Here is an 18409-nt window from a genome sequence, read left to right on the forward strand (position 1 = left end):
TCAGTATTGGCTTGTGTATAAATCTATGTATGTTAGAAGAAAATGGAAACAACCTAAATGTCAGACATTTGGTACATCTTAAAATAGATTAATGTGCAGCCTGTAAACCTGATGGTGAAGAGGTGTATTTATTGCCAAGGAAGAACATTATACTGTTAAGTGAACAAAGAAGTTACAAAACAATATGTATGGTGTGACAATATTTTTATGAAACGTATATGTGTAAAAATGTCTGGAGAGGTCTAAGACGAAAATGTTAGCACATTGTTGCTGAGTAGTGGAATTAGAGTTGATTTTTTTGTTAAATAGTAAAGTAAAAAAATTCCATGTCTTATTTCTCTGCTAAATTTGAGTAGGTATCTATGATAGCCTTGAATTATTTTGTGGATAATTTATTGGGAACTATTTTTTGGTTGTGAATAAAATTAATTTTGTTGGAACCTACCCAAATCTCAAAGCATAATATTTTTTTTTATTGAGGACAGTTGTGATATTGTTCTGTGACATTTCTTCGTAATTGTGTAATAATGAAGTTACATTCTCATTTGTACTGAGTTAGTTTTTCAATCAGTTCCATATAAAGCATTTGTTTAGTGCAGTAACATGTCAAATTTACCACAAATTATCATTCATGGATAAGATGGAATTAATTCTTAATGATGTGGCTTTTCCAGGATACAGTTAAATTTCTATAATTTTGTGATCATGATATCGAATATACATTAAGTATAATGTAGACTATGCTTAAGATTACAGCCCCTTCTTTCAGGTACTTAAAATTTAAGGAAAAGGACAGTGTATAATGCTATTTAATAAAAAACTAAAAATTCTTCTTTCTTGTTTTGTCTCTTCATGGAGAACTAAGCGGAGAGGGCAAGGAGTGTGGCTGTCAGTTATGCTTGGGAAAATTTTTAGGACTGGAAATTTTCAGATGAGATAATAGCAGACTCCAGGCAGAGGGCCAGGCTGAGCCACAAGCGGCACCAGAGAGCCGGTGTCTGAGAGCTGGAGATTCAGGACGAAGGCCATGGGTGAAATATTGTTCTGTGTATGCCGCTGAAATGGCAGCCTTCTTCGTACAGTATAGATATGCAAATGCCGGCACCCAGATTGCCCGACTTTGATGTGTTGCCAGGCACCTTTGGCCTCTAGCGGGTACTGAGTGGAAGAGATTCCTGCCTCAGCCAAGACATCTGTTAGGAGAGGAACAGTGTTAATGAAGGGATTTGTCCTTCTATCTTAGTTTCCCCTAGGGGACAGTTTTGTTATTTGGCATGAAAATGTTGCCTACTGTTTTAGGAACCAAATCTTCTTAGAATTTTCTTTAAAATAATAAATTTACAGTGACCAAAGCTTTTTTTCCCTTTAAAATAGGTTTTTTTTTCAGATCTAGAATTATTTTTGACTTTATTTGGAAATACTTTCAAACATAGAAGAGTTGCAAGAATAGGATAAAAAGCTCCTGCATACCCTTCACCCAGACATACCAACTGTTAATGTTTTGCCACATTTGCTTTATCACTGCATCTCTCTGTCTATCTCTCATGTGTGTGTGTGTGTGTGTTTCCTGTACCATCTGAGAGTTAGTGTAGATGTCATGCCCCTTTACTCCTAAACACTTCAGTGTGTATTCCCTAAGAACAAGGACATTCTCTATATTCAAAATTTGCCATTTGTCCCATTAATATTCTTTAAAGCATATTTCCCCTTGACCAAGAACCCAAGTCAAGATCACATATTGCTTTTAGTTATCCTGTATTTCTGATCTCCTTTAGTCTGGAACAATTCCATCGCGTTTTCTTTCCTTTTGTGGCATTGATATATTTGAAGAATACAGGCTGGTTGTTTTATAGACTGACCCTTGATTTTGATTTGTCTGATTCAATTTTTTAAATAAATGACTTTATATTTTAAATTGAAAAACATGGAAGTATTGAAGAGAGAAAATATTCACCTGTGATCCTGCTACCCAAAGATACTGTGGACATTTAGACAATTTCTATTTTTTCCTTATGAATATATTTTTCTGCATAATTGGGATCGTTCTGTACATGCAATTTTTGTACCTGATTTTATGAGAACTTTCCATCTCATTAAAAGCTCTTTGATGCATATTTTTAGTGGCTTCCTAATATCCCTTATTACAGTTACGCTAACATACTTTTAAATGTTCTTTTATTGTTGGACGTTTAAATTGTTTCAGAAGCTCACGACATTCCCAGTCTGACTTGAGGCCTCTCTCTAGGTAAGGGTGTGCCACTGTATCTGTCTGCTCAGAGTGCTTGTCACACCATCTGTGGTGACAGTGTATTGTCATTTTCTCAGCCTGATAGCTGAGAGATCACAGGGAGCTGAACACAGCTGAGTTAAACAGGCCTTCAACGTGGCTGCATCTTCAAGGTCTTGTCCAGTTCTAGTCCTGACCCTGATGCAGCTTTTTGGGCTCTGAGAGAAAGAGAGAGCTTCTCATTGAAAGAATTCCCCATATTTTCCCAGTGGAAACAGCAGCCTGTGGATTTCGGCTGGTTCTGGTGTTCCCTTTGGGGATTTGTATCAATGATGGAAGAAGCAGAGATTGGTTAAGTCTGTCGCCTCCTGAAGAGGTTCTTTTCCTCAGAATAAAGAATATGCATCATCTCCTCTGATTCTTTTCCTGACACTTTTGTCCAACCCTCTACACTGGACCCACAGGGGTTAATCATCCTCTCCTATGGGTTATCCATGAATCTTTGCCTTAAGTCTGTTATTGTGGCCCTCATACTGTGTTGTATTCTGTTGTATACAAGTCTGGCTTCCCTACAAGGACTGAGTTTTCTGTCAGTTAGTCTCTGCCCTGCAATAAGCCACTTCAAAACTTAGTGGCTTAGAACAACAGTCATTAGTGTAGGTCATGATCCTGTGGAATCAGCAGTTTGTGCTGGGCTCAGCAGGGCTCAGCTGATTTTTGTTGGGACTCACTCATATGGATGGCCGCTGGGTCAGCTGGGAGCTGGCTGATTATGACTGATGCACCTCAGTTATTCTCTTGTGGCCTCTCATTCTTCAACCAGCTGGCTTAGACTTGTTGACGTGATGGCCACAGGGTTCCCAAGAGCATCAAGAGAGAAAACCCTGATGTGCAAGGACTTTAAAAATTGTGCTACTGATACATATGCTGCTGTCCCATTGCCCAAAGCAAGTCATACAGCTAACCTCAGGGTCAGTGTGGGAGAGCACTGTCAAAGAGTGTGGATGCAGGGATGTATGAACAAATGGGACCATTATTGCAGTCGATTCACTACACGTTTCTTGATGTCAGGGTTACTCATCTTTCTATCCTTAGCTGCTGTCATGGTGTTTGGGACAAGGTAGGTGCTTGGGAAATGTGGAACTGAGTTGTCTGACTCCCTTAGTGTCCCTCCAAACTTGAGTGATCTCTAGGGTACAGGGGGAGTGTTAAGGCAATGCTCTGGGGTGCTGAGCTTTGAGACTCCACTGCTGACTGTTGATTAGTTAATTGATGAGGAAAGTCTGTGGAGAGAAAGTGGATGTAACACTCAATACTAAAAAAACCCAGGAGATTGTTTTATGGAATTCTAATAACTTTCTTTATCTCCTAGGCGAACACACATACTTTTACAGTTGTGTTGTGCCTTCATCTTTCTTTCAAAGGATACACTCGATGCTCATTTTAAGCTGGTTTTAATCTGTGAAATTATTAGGACGAGAGCACATAGTTGTGTTTGGCCTAGGCCCCATATCCTTTAGAGTCAAGGCGTCTGAAGAATTCTTGAAATTTCAAATAACCGGGAATAATACCATCCTTAGACGTATACAATGGGGACCCTTTGTTTTAGGCCTCAAATTTTAGAAGGCCTCACTCTACCTTTCCCCTGGCTTCACCCCTCCTCATGGGGCTAGACCTGAGGGGACAAGGCTGTGCCGGGGGGCCAGAGATGTGCCCACATAGAACCTACACCCTACCCCCACATCATGTTCCAGGTAACTGAGTCTCCAAAATCATCTGCTTAAATGGCCTCACGTTGCTTTCAGGACCTGTTTGGGCCTCTTTGTGTTTTCTCCTAAAGGCAGGCTGCACCAGTGTGCACCCCAGAGGCCCAAGGGATGGCCAAGGGGTAACTCTTTGCATAGAGGGGGTTAGGGAATGGATGGATCTTGGACTTTAGGTTGGGGTGCCTATACCCTTGCTTTGGAGGCCCCTGAGGGTGTGGGATGGAACTGGGAGTGGGATGAGACACCCACAGGCCCTAGGCTAGAGGCCACTTTGCCTTGGACAACAAAAGTTTGGGGTGGTCTCATAGGGATCTTAGGCTGTTGACAGTAGTGGAATCTTCCAGGGGACCAAGAGCTGGACTGGTCTCAACTTGAATTCTTGGAGTATTGCTAAAATCAAATGACTTCTGAAAATATAATGAGCTAAAAACTAAGAAATAGCTGTTTAACTTCCTACATTTTAGGGCAGTAAATGAATTTGGTACTTCTTTTGTGAGATTGTTAACTGAAGTTTTGGTTCCTGTCAATATAAGGCAAAAGTGTGAGATTGTAGTCTCTCTTTTAGGAAACCCGTCAAGTTGTTAAGCTACATTTCCTTCATAAGTGGTAAAATCTTTTATTTGTGGTCCAAGTGATTAGGCTATAGAGCCTCGAAGATAGTAATCCAGTCAGTACCAGGGACTTCTGGGTTTGTTTATAAATCAAATGACAATTTAATGGGCATATAATAGAGAGGATGATCATAGAGGTTCATTGTAATGAGGCATTTAAAATAGTTTTAAGAAATGGAAAGCTTGAGGGCAAAGCAGACATAAGAAATTATTAGAGGACTGATGTTACTGTGGCTAAAATGAATTTTAATGAAGCCCCCCTCCCCTCTTTTTTTACAAAAAGTATCTCCATGGTCAGTCACTGCCTTCCTGGAAAGTAACCTTTGCCTCTGTAGTTTATATTTTGCTTTTAGGAATTTTAGAATGATGTGGGTGTCCTTAACAGAAGAGTAAGAATCAAAGCTTATTGTTTTTGGCTGTGGCTTGAATTTGAAACAAGAAAGGGCAAACATAAAAGCTTTAGTTTTTGTAATCAGAGAATTAGGTTAAGAAGTCATTAGCAGTGAACACATGTCTGGTAACTTCATTTACAAGGCATTTGATTAATGACTACACTATAAACATTGCTTCAGATTCACATAGCTCTCTTAAAGCCAAATTGTTTTTGCAAGTCGGCACACAGAGTTGTCATCATCTTTTCTGGATTACTGTTTGAAAGAGTCATTACACATCTCTTTACTAGAAGGTTATTTCCCATTGGTTATAGCAGAATTATATTTTAATGTGATGTGATTAGATAATAACGTATTATCAAATGCAAGGGCAGGAGAAGGTAGATTTATCAGGCAATTGAATTACTGGAGATGTTATTGCTGTGAGGGAAAACCCAATTACCTGTGGGTTGTGCACAAGGAGCTTCCTATTTCCTGCTGGAGATCTAAAATTGATTAGATTCAGGCAAGTAGTCTTCTGCTGTTATTCATAGAATCGCAAGATTATAGAGATAGAAAGATTTTAGAATTCATCTGATCCAACACCCTCACTTAAAAAAATAAGGATACTGAGGTGAAAAGTCTCTCCAAGGTTATCTTGTAGTCAGAAGCCAAGGACTGTAGTTCTGAACTAGAGACCATTATTTCTAAATTCAGAGAGTATCTGTTCTTTGTTCATATTGAATATACATCTGGAGGCAGAGTCTTTTAAAGAAATTGTCTATGTGTAATATATAAAAGGTTTTCTGTAGTTTTCATGGATATGTAATTATAAATCCAGTTCTTAGCCTGTTTTTACAAGTTCTTTGGTTTGCCTTTATTATCGCCAGGGTATCTCAGAGTAGTGAAATCATCCCATTCTTTATGGATCTTTTCCCAGGGATTTGTGGGACCCCTAAAAAAAGGTAAACCTTGTATTTATTTGTATTGTGTTACTTATTTTGTTAATAGGTAATTCTTTCATAAAATCTCTGCTGTGTTTTAACCTTTATTTGATCATTTATAAACACATTTATGCAACCTACATATGTGTAAATGTGCATGCAACCTGTCAATATTAGGAAAGATTTGGGATTTATTTCATACACTGTTAATTTTTATTTTATCAAATTAGCAAGTTATTTTTCAGGCATCATCTGATAGGTAGTTTTTTCCCATTGTCATTTTTCTCAATAGGGACACATGGAACTTTCAGGATATATTTAAACAATCCTTACAGTTGGATTGATTTTTGGAAGTCAAAATGGGTTGTGATTCCTTCGTGCTCTCTATAACCTGTCTTGTATTTTAACACCCATATAGTCAAGAAGTTCTTGGTTATTTCCTACTTAAAGGTTTCTTCTTTTTTTCCCCCTCATTCTTTGTTTTTTTTTTTTCTTATTCTATTTTTTATAGTTTGAAGCCAGCTGGTTACTATCACCATGTATTAACAATTTAGAGCAATTTTTGTTTTTCTTTATGATTACAAAATCGTTTGCTATAAAGTGTGAAAAAATAGTAACGCTGTATTTACAACAGAGTTTTGAAACCAGTTCCCAGGGCTATGCAGTGAAAAGATAGTGGGGCTGGGAATAAAAGCAAGGTCATATGAAATTCTTTTTTCTTAGAGAAGGGGGAAATGACAATTTCCTCAGAGAACAAACTCTGTAGCTATTAGAAACAATTAAAAGAGTTCTTAATAAAGATTATAAAACTGGCATAGATACAAGAAATAACAGTGATGGGGAAGTTCTAGCATCCTGATGTTGGCTGGCAGTGTAATTCTGCTAAAAGAAGACGAAGGCAGTATTAACGGAAAGGACCCTGAAATAGGCCTCAATTTCCATTTGCTTGGCCACGTGACCTTAACTAAATCATTTAACTGTTTTCAGCCTTGGATGATAACACCTGTCTTTCCAAACTTCTAAGGTCACTGTGAGGATCAAATGTGATAATACGTGTGAAAGTATTTTGGAAGCAGTGCTGTACAGATGTGAGTTAGCATAAAGCCAGGGCATCTGAGGCATTCTTCTCTTATCCTGCCAACAGAGTCATCTCTTTGAAGGAAGAAGCAGTGGAGAGAATTGCAATTCTATATCTTTTAATGACTAACAAAGAATGTATTGGTGATATGGTTTTAAAAGGAGTTCTGGGAAAAGGTGACCTTTTTAGGGTTTATAATGTCAAGACAAGGCAGTACTGGGTATCATTTTTTAAAAGTAGATTTTAAGAAGTTTAGAGAAAAATTAGATATTTTAGAAGGCACACACTGTGGCTCTTGAAGATGGTTGCTCATAAAAAGTGAAATCTTGATGATTTACCTGTGAATGATCTAAACAGGAGAGAAAGGTATATGGGCAGGTGGTTTATTTGACAAAGCCAAAGATGTAGACAACTCTCTGAGCAAGGGTGTATGGAAAATATATAACACATCAAGAGAGGGACATGTAACTAAGGAAAAATATAAGAGTGGCATTTATTTAAAATGGAGTCGGTGCCCTTCTGGTAGTAGAATTGACTTTAAAATAGGCATTTAGCAGAACATATTTCAAAGTTAGAGCAAGGGCTATTAGCTCCTCCCTGACTCTCTGACTGGAAAAGAATTCACATGAAGATTTAGGCAGGATAGTGTTGGGGAGGCTAAAACTGAGGTTTATGAAAAGATTTGGGCAAGCAAATAAAAACTGATTAAAGACAGGAGAAAGGGGTTTTTGCTTTTTAAAATTAAAGCTCCTTCCAAAAGATAGAAGAGGAAAAACCCACTGATTAGGGAAGCCTCCTTAAAACTATTCTTTTTTTTAAAGATTTTATTTTTTTCCTTTTTCTTCCCAAAGCCCCCACCGTACATAGTTGTATATTCTTTGTTGTTGGTCCTTCTAGTTGTGGCATGGGGGACACTGCCTCAGCATGGTTCGATGAGCAGTGCCATGTCTGTGCCCAGGATTCGAACCAACGAAACACTGGGCCGCCTGCAGCAGAGCGCGCGAACTTAACCACTCTGCCACAGGGCCAGCCCCCTTAAAACTATTCTTTACTGGAAATATATAAAGAGAGACTGATTGAACACTCACCAGGGATAGTTGTGGAAGATGAAAGATTGGGGTTTTAGTGTCTTTGTTTCTAGCATACTAGTTAATATATTCAGTGTGGCCACAGTGCTTGCGTGGACATCTAGATATGTTGGTGTTGTATCCGTCCTGATCTGAGTTTCAGCCTCATTTTATGTTCCTCTGATTAGGACTTACCAAGCATAGTTGCAAATTTGTAGCGACACTGAGTGCTGAGAACTAGGGTATAAGGAAAAATTGATGCAAAAACTACAGATGTATCAACCTCTATTCTCCAAACCATCCTTAGTTATTGGCAGTAGGATCAATGAATCAAACAATGACCTTGGGTGCAGTTCTTCAGATATCAATTCTCAAGCAGCGTGGGATTTACCACCTAGAGGACCAGAGGAAGAGAGAGGTAGTTGGACATTAAGGACACCTCTAGCTTGCCTGGGGACCCCTTGTCAAACCTCTCTTCTGAAGCTGATGTATAGTGCCTTAAAATGAGCTGTTTATTTGGCTCTGCATTCTCATTTATGTTTTATGTTCAAATGCTTTATGGCTCACATCAAAAGAGAAGATTGGAGCCTGGGTAGCAACCCGTTTTGTGAGGGCATATTGAAAGCTTAGTTTGATATTGTGCTGTAAGAAGGACACTGAAAATTGTGCTGTAAGAAGGACACTGAAAATTATGTTCATAGTGAACCTATTTTCTGGTTTTATTTTAAGATTTGGCTTTTTAAAGCTATTTCAGCCTTATATGGAAGTACTTATTCCATGAATTTATATAGAAGTAGAATTTCTGGCCAAGGAGAAAAAATGACTTGTTGGTTCATTTTCCTAGAAAACTAACAGATGCTTTCTTAGAGATAAAACATAATTAAATTTATTTAAAATTGAGTCGGTGACTTTCCAGTAGTAAAATTGGCTTTAAAATATGCATTTAACAGAACATGTTTAAAAATTTGAGCAGTGGCCACCAGCTACTTCCTGACCCTCTGAATTAAAAAGAGCTCACATGAAGTTTTAGATGTCAGTTGAATTAACTTATAAGCAACTTCCGAAAGGGAAAGAAAATCACTAAGTTGGCCTTTTTTTCCTTTGACACTGCTCCTGCAAAATAAGTTTGAGAATTATAAAGGTGACATAGTTCATGTTAGAGTAGTAATAATAACTTCCAATTCCGTTTGTGTTTGTGTGGAGGGAGAGGGCGTGTATGAATCTATCTGAGAGGAACTTTTTGGTCTTGACTATTAGACACCAACCACAGCAGCAAAAAAGAAACAGTCCTGCATCCTGAATTGAAGGTAGAATAACAATGGACATGATTTCTAAAAGTTACTCTATATGGTTATTGAAAAATCTAGTCTTAAAAATACATTTGTTTCTGAAAATCTTCCCATATAATTGACTTTCTGTGGTTTTGAAACCAAATTGTGCTGGGATGGCCAATAGTCCACCCAAGAGAGAAAGAGCATTGAAGTGAAAAGGCTACAATGACCAAAACATCAGATCTAAGAGTTTCCCATTTAGAAAGCTGGAGGTGGATGATGCCAATATATGGTATTAGAGATGAGGCTGGAGGTATATATTTGGTGGTAATCATATGCAGTAAATATCTCAGCTCTTCCCAAATTATTTTTAAATAACCTTTTTATTTTAAGACAGTTTTAGATTTATAGAAAAGTGGCAAAGATAGTACAGAGTTCCCGTACAACCCACACCCAGTTTCCTCTATCATTAAAATCTTACATTAGTGTGGTATATTTGTTATAATTAAAAAACCAATATTGATATTTTTTTATTAACTAAAATCTGTATTTTATTCAGATCTCATTAGTTTTACCTCATGCCCTTTTTCCATTCCAGGATCCCCTCCAGGATAGCTTATTGCATTTAGTTATCATGTCGGTTTAGGCTCTTCTTGACTATGACAGTTTATCAGATTTTCCTTGTTTTTGATGATGTTCACAAGTTTGAGGAGTACTGGTCAGGTATTTGGTAGAATATTTCTTAATTGAGATTTCTTTGATGTTTTTATCTTGTGGTTATGTGTTTTGGGGAGAAAGATCACAGAGGGAAATTCCCATTTTCATCACATCATGTCAGGGGTACGTACTGTGAACATGACCTGTTACTGTCGATGTTGACCATATCACCTAGTGTTTGCCACATTTCTCCCTTTCCATACTGTCCTCTTTGGAAGGAACTCACTGTGTACAAGCTACACTGAAGGAGTGGGAGTGACATGCCACTTCCCTGAGGGTGCATTATTTACATAAATTACTCGGAGTTCTTCTGCATGGGAGATTTGTTTGTTCTTCCTTAATTATTTATTCAATCGTTTATGTAAATCAGTATGGACTCATGGATATTTGTTTTATATTTTGGGTTGCAATCCAATACTACTTTATTTATTTTGTTGCTCAAACTATTCCCTTGAGAGCCCTTTCAGTTGCTCCTGTGTCTCTTTGACATACTCCCATCATTGTGTGTCTGTGTTTTGAGCACTTCCTTACTTTCTGTCAATATAAGATGCTCAGGATCTTCTTTTATATTTCCCACCCTAGTACTAGAGTCATCTATTTCTCCAAGGAACACTGGTTCCTTTTATTGGAGAGTAGTATTAGAAACTGGGATCTGGACGCTAGGTGTGCTCATTGCTACTGGGATACAGTTCCTTCTAGGCTCTCTCAGCTGACAGAGCAGGGAGATATATATGTGTATACTAACCCGTGTATATACACATCTATAAATATTTCTATATGGGACCGTCTGTATCTGTGTTAAACTAAACACGAGTTCATACTGATGTCTCCAACTGGAATCCATTACCACATGGATAATTCTAGCTGCCTCCTCTTGCTTATGATTCCAACAGTGAGAAACTTGGCTCCCACCATTCATTTATTTACTTAATTGTTCATTCCAGTATCCATGTATGACAGTGTCAGAATTGTTAACTTGTACCCATAGGGGTAACAGCTTTATCGACTAGACTATAGTGATTATGTACAGTTCCTTTTGCCTTTAGTCTTATGGATTTCGTTCATTTCCCAAGTTACCTAGGTCAGCACTCCCCCCCCGCCACCCCTTTCTGTGAGGTTGTTTCATGTATTTATAATATAGTTAGATTGTTTTGTCACATTTGCGTTTAATTCTGGGATTCTTTGTTGTCCTTAATGATTTTTTTTTGAATTGCATATATTAAGGTTCATTCTATGTGTTGTAATGTTTTATAAGTTTTGACAATGCATAGTGTCATGTATTCACTGCTACGGTGTCATATACCCCAAATTATGTTTAGTTGTTTAATATTTGATCATTTTGACTGAAAAATTCGGCAATTTTGGGTGATTCAATCTAGTATAACTTGAAATATAAGCCAGTGTATAATTTACAGCCAGGTACATGAAGTATCTAAAACTTTCAATTAAGTTTTAAGTTATAATGAAGATCTCTCATAATCCTAAATATGTAATTATATTTTACATACTTAGTAAACACTATGACATGACTCCTGTCATTTTTCTGATAAAATAGTCATGTTAAATGGTTACCATCTTTAATCCTCTCCAAATTATTTACATTTTCAAAGAAGAGTACATATTAACCCAAATATATCCTGCCCAGTGTTAGGATTTTAGGCAGTGTTAACGATGAATTAAAAACTTGTAGGGAAACCTTGCTCTCTAGGGCCAATCTCCCTTAATTGTACCTCATTGTATTGCTTCTTGTCTTATTTCATTTTTGAACCTTCTTAGAGTCTTAGGTCTTTTGAGTCATCTTAAAGTGATCCCCAAGACACATCTTCTGTATGAAACAGGGTTACATTTCTTCATTCAACAAATGTGTTTTGAGCATCTTCTCTATGTGTGACATTGTGTTAGGGACAGGGTTCCAAATTGTAGATGAGCTACCTTCTGGGTGGCTAAATGCTCTTGGAACTAGTGGCTCCCGGGCTGCTAAATTTCATGAGTCATTTTTTTAAAAAAAGGCCATGGATGTAGAGTTGCTACCTTTATATTTTGTCAAGTCTGGACAGTAAGAATAAGCAACCCAACAAACAAGGCTACCATCAGGTGGAATTTGTTTTGCCCCTTCCAAATGTCAAATTTAAATTTCATACTATGTTCCTTTCTCTAATTAGTATAAGCTTTTCCTTTCTTTCCTAATCCACTTCTGTTTGAAGGCTTTTTTCCTTAAACAACTTTAGCTGTTATCCTACTCCACAGATGTCAAAGGTAGACCTTTAATGGATAGAAAAGATGTCAGGGATTTGACAGTAGTGAATAATCATGTCTATCTCTTGTCAATCTTTTGGTTCTAAGTAAGGGAAATGCTGTGGAGAATTGCTTCTTTGGTTGAAAACCTAGATTAACACATGCTATTCCATAGTGAACGCTTAATAAATACCTGCTAAATTAATTAAAAAAAGTCTTACCAAGTCATCTCATTCATTAATGTGGAGATATAGAATCTAACATCTGACACAAACTTCCTTTCCTGTTAATAGTCTGGCATTTTCTACATTTTATAGATGAACATAATAAAAATATGATCTTTACCTAAATTGGCCAGTGGTAGAATTTAACCTTGGTTTTCTGACTTTGTCTTAACCTTTTTCTGAGTAAAAAATTATTTTAAAATCAGTACATTTCTCATTATCATTTTTGGTTTGAATCTGGTTTCACAAGTGAGCACTTTATCGAGCATACCAAGGTGATATTTTGTGGACTTAGTGATCCTACAAATCTTGCGCTTTCACCTGTAAGATCCAATGAGACTGAGAGAATAAAACATTTAAGTCTTTAGGATATAAATAAAAAATTGAATATATTTATGAAAATTTAGAGATTTATAGAATTTAATCAAGAATGACCATTCATTTTCTGAAACTTGTTTTTCCCTCTTGCTAAAGAAATACGTGTCCATTGAAGAATATTTAAAAAACAGGTAAAATGATAAGAAAATGAAAATTACTTATAATCTAGTTGCCTTGAAGTTAACCACTTTTAACATTTTGCCATAGATTTATGTTATATTATTCTGTCAGGCTATATGATTTAAAAATGTAATATATACGCATATATAGATCATGTTGTACATTTGGGTTTGTTAACTTGTTTTTTCACTTACTAGTAGAGAGTGAATTTTTTTCTCATGTTATTAACTGTTCTGTTGCACCGTTCTTAATGATTACTAATATTCCTTGTGTGACCGGGTCCCCTCTTTTTGGATGTTTATATTATTTCCAATCGCAATTTCATTTTAACTCTTGTAAATTTGACAGGAGGTTATGTATTGACTTTTGAGGAGAAAGGGATGCTGAGCTGCATTTGAAGCTAAAGTGAAGTTGGAGGGCAGCAGTGCCCTCAGTGCTGGGAAGCGCTGCTCCGGATGCCCATCTGCTCGCTTGCCCAGCTGGGCTGCAGGCTGGCCTGGGCCTGTTGTTGTTAGGCCAGCTGAGAGAGCAGTGGCCTCAGTAGTGTCAGCAGGAACAGAGCAGGCTTCATCTCTGCTCTTTGTCTCGGATTTGGTGCTGGTGTGTTGTCCCCGCTGCTGCCATGTGATGGCTCGTAAGCAGCGCTACACACAGGATCTGTGACTCCTTTTAAAAGCTCTATTGTGAGATGCTGCTGAGTTTTAGTGCAGAGGAGGTTTTTGCTAGCGTGTTGCTTTTGGTTTCTTTCAAATGTGAATGTGCCTTCTTCTAAAGAATCCTAAGTAAGGAAAGCACTAGTTTTGAGGCAACTAAAAGATGAATTAAATGATCCTTCCCTTCCAGCCTCCTATGATAGAACAGTAGTATAATAGAAAAGTAAGTACTCAGATTTCTTTGTCTACTTTCCGTTGCAGTTCTTCACCATGAGAGAGGTGAGAAATGAGAGTGGGGTGGGAATCGGGGAAGGTTTCATAAATGAAGTGATATTTGAATGGGGTGGCAAAGAATGGGGAGGATTTTGAGAGTAGTAACAGATGGCAGGAAGCACGGAAATGTGGACAGTGGAAGTTGCCCAGGGTTTGTTTTCTTATTTATTCATAAAATGTTAATTGGGGGCCTATGATGTGCCAGGAATTATACTAAATTTTGGATACACTGGGATGAATTAGACATGGTTCCTGCCTTCTAAGAGTTGACAGTATGGTTGGGAAGGTGGAAAACAGACAGACATATACAATTGGGTCTATAATGTAGGTTTCTACAAATAATATGGAGTTCAGAGTAAGGATATCATAACTCAGCCTAGGCAGGATAACAGAAGTCTTGTAGGGGCTGATGCTTGAGCTGAGTCTTGAAGGACATGTGGGCAAGGAGTAGGTACTCCAGGTAGGGGAAACTGCATGTGCAAAGGCCAAGATGCAAAGAAAGAAGATGGAATCTGCAGGGCACTATGAAGAGTTCAGTGTACAGCAGAAGAAGAGACTGCAAAGTGGAGGAGGATTTGCAATCAATAATTTATGAGGGCTTTGGTTAGGAGAGTAAGAGATGGGGAGAAAACCAAGGATGACCTCCAGTCTTTTACTTGCTTCATTGAGTGGTTGGTGGTGCCATTCACTGTTACAGGAGATAAACCAGGAGGAGTAGACTGGGGCATCAGTGTGTTCAGTTTGGAACATGATGAGTTTGGAGGGCTTCTGATATATTGATATAACAAGTAGAGGACTGGAGCCCAGAAGAAGATTGGGACTGCAGATTCATGAATGGGAAGCATTAGCAGGGAGTGGATGAAACCACTGAGGGAGAACATGTAGAGTGACAAGGTGGCTGATAAAACCCAAGAAGGAATAGACAATGGAGGGCAGTGAGAAGGAGAGAAGTGGGAGGGAATGGAGTGAGGGAGCTCAGCTGAGAAAGCATCAGGAGAGGGGAGGGGAGTCGAGGAGAGGAGAGAGACTTCAGCAATGTTAAGTGTTGCTGAGAGAAGTCAGATAAATTCTGAGAGTTCCATCATTTTTGGAAATAAGAAGGTCATTGGTGATCTTGGTGAGGGCAGCTTTAAGGGTGAAATAGACTGTCCTGAATTTCGGTGGTTGAGGCATGCATTAGAAGGCAAGGAACATGATTTTAGAAGCCCTTTTGAAGAAACGTGGCTGTGGAGGGAGTGGTGAGGGGTCAGAGCAAGTGGAAGGGGTTGAGTGAGACAAGGGTGGAGAGAGCGGGTGGTTTGTCTGCTTGTTTTTCCCCGCAAGGATGGTAAACTGGAACCCTTTTATAGGAACCACTTGAGAGGGGAGGTTGAAAATGCAGGAGAGAGTCTGAGAGGATGTAAATGGCAAGAGGGAGGTCTCAGAGGAGGAAGGGGGGTAGGGAGTTCTGAGCACAAATGCTTAATTGAACCGAGATCTTTCTTTCAAAGATGTCTGAGTGATGTTACATAGACATATACCAGCACTCAGACTTTATTCTAAGTGGGACTTTAACTCTTTCTCTGTTTGTAGTGTTAGCCTGTTTCTAAGTCTTTACATTTTTATGTACCCCCTAAAAACCCATAAGATCTGAGCTTTTTAGTTTTCCCTCTCACCCTTTCTTCCTCTCTCTAGTTTAACCTATGATCTAAACCAATATTTTTCTTCTCATGCACCTCTGTAAAAAGTAGAGAATAACATTTCTTGACATATTCCTCTTGACCCACTAGTGACATGCTCTTTGCGAGTGGGGGAGCTCCCCAGAGAGAGAACTCCATGTGGAGGGCAACTTTTTTGGGAGGCAGTTCTTTAGAAAAAGTGCAGGACTAGAAATCAGAATAACAGGCTTCAGTCCCACTCTGTCACTAGTGAACTCCTGTGACAGGGGATGAGTCCCTTAATCCCTCCTTGTCTCTTTCCTCACTGGTAACAGGTCCATTGTACTTACCTACTTTATTGTTGAGAGAACTGAAGTCAATAATATATGTATATTATCAATGCTTTGAAGTGGGTAGGGTTCAGTGCGCGTGAAGGATGACATTTTCTAGTTGCACCTCATGGGGCCAGAGTTCCGAAATCCAAAAGTGCATTAGTCCCCAGTAACTTTGACAGTTTAACATCATGCATTATGTTGTAGAAAGCATTTTCACATCCTTGATTTTTCATATAACCCTGAAAGAAGACAGCTCTGAGAGACAAGAGGTAAATTAAATAGGCTCTGAGCAGCCATTATGATGTAGCAAAGCTCCTCTGGATTGCCCTCAGGTGAACAATGGAGGCCATTGCCTTGAGCCCACTCACTTCACACAACTCTCACAGGGCTGTTTATCTGACATCTACGCCCATGACCGAGTAGGAGCAGCAGACTAGGAACAAGGAGAAAAGGAGTGGTTAAGAGCAGGCACCCTGATGGCAGGGAGAAATGGCACTCAGTGTGCTGACAGCAAAGGAAGAGACAGATACATTGTAAAATGCCTCCTAAGGGAACAATAATAATAATCATAAAAGCTCACAATTTGTGCAGGGTGATCAGGCCTCTTTAATATCCACTGTGGGCATCACTGTGTTTTAGCATAATACAATAATTGATGTTTCAAATGAAGGCTCTGTCAAGAAATGTGTAAATACTCGGTATACTGTGTTTTAAGAATGCCAACAAGAAAATATCAACTATGTTTTATAGTTTTCCATTAAAATACAATTTTAACAATTAAAATGCTAGCTGGGGCCTTTCCCAAAGGGTCTCGCTCTATTATTTGTTTGTAGGATGGCCAAGAGTTTGTGCTTCTTACGTATATTGCTGAGAGAGAGCTGTGAGGTGTAGATGGTATAGAACACCTGGTGATGAGTGAATGTCAGAGAGGCTGTATATTCTCAGTTCAAGTTTATATTTCCATAGCACATTAAAAAAACACATTTTAAGTCTATATTGCCCTGTGGGATCATAAAAAGGTTAATAGGTAGTCAAGATTTTTCAAGAGTAAAATAACCCTATCCCAGACTGTATTCTGGCCCTGGAGAACACATTAACTTCATCAGCTTTGGAGTAGCAAATATTCATCTTTTTTATCCTAAGATATAATGTTCTTTCCATTTAATATCTTTAATTAAAATAGTAACCTTTAGTAGAAATGATTAAACAATCAAATATGGAAGGTCCGTTAGATTTCTTTTACCAGTTAAAAGAACTGAGCACTTTAATTATCCTTTGAGAATTGCCAGCGAACAAAATCTGACTTCTGTAAAATGAAAGTAAAAATGGTCATTATTGTGGTAGCCCTGTTGACATTCAGGAACGGATAGGCTTGAAACTTTCTAAGATCCAAAATTCCTGATGTGGGAAATGTTTTTGTCTTTTATAAGCAAGAGTTTGAAATCTGGACAATGGCTTAAAATCAAAGTAGTGACCTGGAATTTTGTTGACTCTGTAGAAATGTGTTCAGGAATGATAATCTTAGTTAAAAAGGAGAGACTATTTTTTTATTGATCAAAGACTTAAATCTCTGCTATTGTTTTCCTAACAGTTGGTTCAGTGAATGTTTGCTCCTGTGTTTCACACTGGGGCTTACTTGCTGACCATTCGATAAGCTTGAGACAAAGTCATTGTGTCAGAAGCAACATATTTTGTTGATTGATTTACATGCTGGTGGTGACAGGTTGTCAGGTGTCCGTCAGGGATTGGACATATAAAACTACTGTTACTGGTTAAAGACGACTTGTCTTTTTCTGTGCTCCGAGTGACAATTTCCTACAACAGTTATGTTAGGAAAAGGGTTGAACTGGGGTGATACCATAAGGAGAAGTTCTAATTGAGAGAAGCAAGATGAAAATTGTGGCTAACTTTTAAGAAATGTCTTAGATATATAGTGTGATATCATAGACTGGAGAGTAGCATTTACGGTAACAAAAATGACTTTATTATTGGTTTCTCTTTTGTATTTGGTGCTATCTTTCTGAATTTTACTTTTCTGGAGATAACTTTTTTCCTTTAAATTTATGCTCCAAGATGGACGTTGACAGTAATGCTGCCTTCCGTTTTTTTTCATGCTGCAATTTTTAGAGAGCTTTTCCATGCACTATCTTATTTACTAATCATGACACAGATGTGTTGGAACAAGGCAAGTGTACTGTCACTATTTTACAAGTGAAAGTGCAGGTAGAAGGGGTTCACTAATCTGTTCAGGGTCCAGAGCTGGTGCCAGGACCTAACCCTTCCTTCCTTGGAATCCATTGCCTTCCAATTGCGGCACATTGTTAATGTGGGAATTTGATTGAAGAAGACATTTTAGTTGCAGGTTTTGAGCTTGGAACTTCAAAATTTAACTTGTAACCGTGTCGTTCTTGGAAAAGTGGGCCTTAGTAACCTTAAATTGAAAAGAGATAGTAGCTGGAAATTCTACATAGAACTTAAACACTTTAAAATTTTGCTTAAAAA

General features: G+C 38.2%; 1 protein-coding gene across 31 annotated transcripts in view; it reads left to right on the top strand.

Moving 5' to 3' along the window:
- Positions 1-18409, top strand: part of DNM3 (dynamin 3) — a 567669-nt gene that overhangs the window by 96099 nt on the left and 453161 nt on the right. For 6 of the 31 annotated variants that reach the window (XM_070267684.1, XM_070267680.1, XM_070267683.1 and 3 more), the window contains exon 1: positions 13693-13885. The exons of 24 other annotated variants lie outside the window; for them this stretch is intronic. The gene's annotated coding sequence lies outside the window, so the exon portion shown is untranslated. Of the gene's footprint in view, positions 1-13689; positions 13886-18409 lie in introns of those variants that run through there. One more of the 31 variants, XM_070267686.1, reaches the window with a different exon arrangement.

Source organism: Equus caballus, chromosome 5, assembly GCF_041296265.1.
Source record: "Equus caballus isolate H_3958 breed thoroughbred chromosome 5, TB-T2T, whole genome shotgun sequence".
Taxonomy (NCBI): Eukaryota; Metazoa; Chordata; class Mammalia; order Perissodactyla; family Equidae; genus Equus; species Equus caballus.